At 45.5% G+C, this 5,006-nt stretch overlaps 1 pseudogene; it reads left to right on the top strand.

Moving 5' to 3' along the window:
- The first annotated feature begins 1,198 nt into the window (after nt 1-1,198).
- LOC147676801 (toll-like receptor 12) lies at nt 1,199-4,060 on the top strand (annotated as a pseudogene).
- The last annotated feature ends 946 nt before the right edge of the window (nt 4,061-5,006 follow it).

The raw sequence follows: 5,006 nt of genomic DNA, 5'->3' as shown, positions 1-5,006 counted from the left end.
AACAAACACAAAACATCAATTAATTATAGAAATGAGACCCATTCTGTTACCCACCCCCTTTACTAATTAAACCTGTTAATATGTTACCTGGCAAAGCACATTTAAGCAGCATTATATTTACTTCTCTTCTTTGAACCGCACGATCTCCATGAGCTTTTGTCACAGAAAGACACAATATAAGCACACAAAATAAGCACATGCCATTAATTAAACAGCCGCATTTATTACTGACAAAGACAATAGACAAGGTTAATTTATTATTTTTCTCTTTGCGTTTGCAACATAAAGCACGTTAGTTAATCCCGCGTGTACTGATGCAAATATTCTTAAACTAAGTTGATTAGTAATTTCACCACATGCTTATCAATTCAATTATTATTATGGAAGATTAACTTTGCAAGTTTGAACAAAATTTTATTCATCACCTTGCTCCATCAGCATGGATTTGAGTTGCCCTGAGTTACTTTAGATTTATCAAGTCACACAGGCTTGGTAAATCTCATTTAGGTTTCGCTTCGCCCTTGCGTCTCCTTTTGTGGCACAAGGGCAACGCAAAACCTTGATAAATATGGACCTAAATGTCAAAACGAGCAAAATATATATGTATATTTAGTAACAATGTTTTACTGGCTTCTCCGGACCTCAGGTACTGAGTTTCATAAAGCCGCAGCAGCTCCTGAAAAAGGACTCAGTCTTATATCTTCTTGATTCCAGTCACAGAAGTGCTTGTCCTCTGGGATTTCTGGGCGTATTTAGGGTGGAGTGGACTTGTGCCGGTTGTTGATGTCTAAGGACTTTGAGGCAGACGCAGTAAACATGAATTTCATTCTCACCTCCTGGAGTAGCCAATGCTTAGTGCTAATGCATAAAGATTCTTGGTCTGTATGGGCCCTTTGTAACAATTGTAATTAGGGTCAGGTTTAGATGACCGATATGAAAGCGGTCTCACATTCCCATGACTGAACATGTTGCAGTGGACATTACTGCTCTTGGCTCTGCTTTCACACGCTCAGACTCTGCGTTCTTCTTTATTCTAATTATAAATCTCTTTCTCTCGGTTCCTTTTTTATAGGTCCCTCCCTTCTCACTCAGACAAGCACAGAGGAAGGAGATGTTTCACTTACTTTTAAGGCGATGCAGCAAACCACTGCCCAGAGACCTGCACTTCAAACCACCCATTAGACAGCAGCGGTGTGAAATGGCGCTGAGAACGTTCTACATGACCGTGGTTTGCCCATTTGTTGCCTGTTTGTGGCCCATCGTGTCAGGTACTGCAACTGCCAAGTGCGACATCTACGAGTGGGACCTGCTGGGATCCCCGGGAGTGTTCGTCCCGACCTGCTTTGGATTCTCCTTGGAGGGGTTCAGGGTCTTCATCAAATGCAGCACAGTGATGAACATGGAGGTGGATCTAGGAGAGGTTCCAGTGGACGTGGACACCCTCTGTCTGGTGTTACACGTACCAACCGTCCCTACAGACTCCTTCTCCAGGTATCAGAACCTGACCGGCTCTATCTGTATGGATCATTTCATCTTTCTGCAAGAGCCTTCAATGGTGCTGCCAACCTGAGACATCTGGGAATCAATGGAGAATATATTTGGCGTGTTCTAACGGTAGACATGGATGATCAGGCGTTCATCGGATTGGAGAACCTAACCCGCTTGGACCTCAGAAATGTTAAAATTGATGCTGCTTTTCAAGAAAACATTTTTAAACCCTTACATAGAATACAGATGATAGCCTTATCTGGGAATGAGGTTAGTAGGCTGTACAGCCTGACCACTATGCTTCAGTCACTGGCTTCTCTGAGGATCCTGAAAATCAAAAGTAATGGTATTGGTGCAGCTCGGGAGGTGGACTGCATTGAGACAAACAACCTCACGAAGAGCACACTTTTCTCTCCAAGGATTACCAGCCTCGATTTGTCAAGCAATGATCTAACACGTGTGGAGAAAAATGCATTTTGCAACTTCCCTCGTCTTACTGTTCTCAATGTAGACGCGACTGGTCTCAAGGTCATCGAGCTTCTCCGGTCTGGAATAAAGAGCATTGAAATGCTGTCCCTAAATGCCATGAAAAATCAGGACTATCTGAAGATGAAAGATGTCTGCACTGTGGTGTCTTGGCTGGGGGTCAGGAATTTGACAGTCGCGCAAAACTTTATTTCAGATCTTCCCTCTGAGACCTTTGAAGGATGCTCCATGCTGTTGTCTCTCAACATGTCCGACAACTTCCTTAGAGCTTTCACAAATGATATTGCAAATAAACTGCTGAACCTGAGATCCCTCATTCTCTCTGTAAACAAGACAAAAAGCCTAGACCTGTGCACATCTGGGACACCCAATGTTCTGTCCAACCTCACACACCTGGATATGTTTTTCAACCGCATCACCAGTATTGCCTCCCGGCGCCTCCTCTGCCTGCCTAATCTGGAGACACTGGATCTCAGTAGTAATTACCTTGTGTCCATGGAAAAGGACGCCTTTATTGGTCTTGACAGGCTTCAATCTCTGCAGCTGGACTGCAATAAACTCTTTCTGCTTGAGAACTTCTATTTTGATCACTTGAGTAGTGTCAGGGTGCTCGGCCTCAGGGGCAACTTACTCAAGAACGACAATAGCTCGCTGATCGCGATGAGCGAGCTTCAGGCGCTATCCATCAGCTTTGAGAATACTATGGAATTAAAAATCAAAGAGAAACAACTCAATACTCTTACCTTGGAATCAAAGTCTAGAATAACCTTGACATGCATAAACAACTGCAGCTTACTTGAAGTCCTTAACATTAGTTCACCAGTGATTAATATTGACTCGTGCTATCCCTTGCCCTTCAGATTTGTGAAAGAACTTTACCTACGGGAAAACCACATGGTGGAATGTCCACCACTTGAGCTCCCAAAGCCTGAAGGCTTGGGATCCCATCTTTTACTATTGTTGAATATTTGTACTACAGTTCATCTGCAGATATGACTATCTATCAATCCTTGAGCCCCTTGAATAACAGCCTGCAGCATCTTCACAATTTACGTCATCTCTAAGAAACCTAAAATTGGACATAAAGAATGGGTTTCTGGTGCCTGAGCAGCTGTTCTGGAACCTGACACACCTTAGAACCCTGATCCTGGAGGATTCTGGGATAGAGCACTTCACAGCCACCATGTTTATTAGACCGTGTCTCTCTGGAGCTCCTAATCTTTAAGTCCCAGCCAGTGAAAACCCTACAGGAGGATCTGCTTGACCAATTGGAAAGCTTGTGCTACATCTACCTGAAGGATGTATCCCTGGATTGTTTATGTGAACAAGCCTGGATCAGAAAATGGGTGACCACCCAACCCCAAGTGAGAGTGCCACAGCTAGGAATTCAGACATGCTCTCTTGGGCCACAGGATCTGAATTTCCTGAATTTCCTGGAGAAAGACTGCAGCTTGCTGATAGGTTACCCACTTTTCATTGGGACTTTCTCCTTCAACATGCTGTTCCTGATCATGGCAGTTCTGTATCACAAGGTGCGCGGGTACCTCCTGTATCTCTTCTACATACTCAGGACCTGGTGGAACTATTGTGGGAGACGCGACAGGAAGAGGCAATATGACTTTGATGCCTTTGTCTCTTACAGCAGCTGCGATGAGGCTTGGGTTGTCCATGAGTTCCTGCCTAACTTGGAAGAGAGGGGACCGCCATTCTTCAAACTATGCCTGCATGGCAGGGACTTCGAGGTGGGCAAAGACATCTTGGATAACATTGTGGCAGCATTTATTGGAGCCGCTAGGTGGTGTGTCCGATCAGCCGCCATTACCTGTGCAGCCACTGGTGCTCCTTGGAAGTGCAGATGGCCACATTCCGCCTTCTGGCAGAGAGAAAGGATTCCTTGGTGATGGTGTTCCTAGGGAAAAGGTCTACGAGGAGCACCTCCCGCTACCACCAACTGGCCAAGCTGGTGAATAGGAAAACCTACATGGAGTGGGAGGAGGACTTGGGCCAGCAGCCTCTGTTCTGCGCCCGACTACGCAAAGCCATTGGAGGGGATGGAGCTGAGCAACAGGACATCATAGTCAAATGACACAATCTGTTCCAGACTCACCAAGAAAGTCCATATCCCCAGAGGAGGCATGGGCAAGACCGGCTTTCTAGAAAGGATGGGAATCATAGACCAGCAAGCTCATGACTGTCGGGGGTGCCTTATCTCTGCCTAGAGACGGCATGTACAAAGCCCCTTCAATGGGTACAGGGTGCGCAAACCAATGTTCCGCTGCGACTTGCGGCATGTACCGAGGCTGATAAGATCCAATAAAAAGCATAGTGTGCCTGAGTACTATAATAATACATTTCAAAATCTGGTATGTCGAATCCCCCCTGGACGTATGGCCTAGTGAGAGTCTCCCATTTGAGCCGTGGGTTTTTACCTCCCCACACCAATGGAGTCAGTTCGGATTTGAGCTGTTGGAAGAAATATCTTCCAGGGTGAAAGGGAATGTTAAAAAACAAAGACAGTAGTAGCGGCAGCACCACCATTTTGATTAGGCATGCTCTGCCCACCATAGAGAGTGGGAGCGTAATCCAACGTGTTATGGTATCTGAAAGACGATCTAGAGTCGTACCATAGTTCAGTCGCATAAGTTCGTCCGTGTCGTTAGATATGCGAATCCCTAAATATTTAAACTCGTCGTCACACCATGAGATAGAGTAGTCCATGGGGAATTTAGTAGCTTGAGCTGTCAGGGGGAATAAACAAGACATACTCCAGTTGATATGTATACCAGATAATCTACCAAATCTTACAAATTCCCTAAGTACAGGGTTTAGGTTGAGTTGGGGGTCTCTGACATACAGCGTGATATCATCCGCATATAGAGACATCAGAATTTGTTGCATGGGACACTGCAGCCCTTTATCTTTATGGTGTTGCCTCAGCTTTGCAGCGAGGAGCTCCACCGCCAAAGCAAAGAGTAGAGGCGACAGCGGGCACCCTTGCCTCGTGCCTCGTGAGATGGGTATGTCAGGGGATA

This window comes from Lissotriton vulgaris, chromosome 12 (genome assembly GCF_964263255.1).
Source record: "Lissotriton vulgaris chromosome 12, aLisVul1.2, whole genome shotgun sequence".
In the NCBI taxonomy this organism is placed as follows: Eukaryota; Metazoa; Chordata; class Amphibia; order Caudata; family Salamandridae; genus Lissotriton; species Lissotriton vulgaris.
This window is presented reverse-complemented; position numbering and strand designations above follow the sequence as displayed.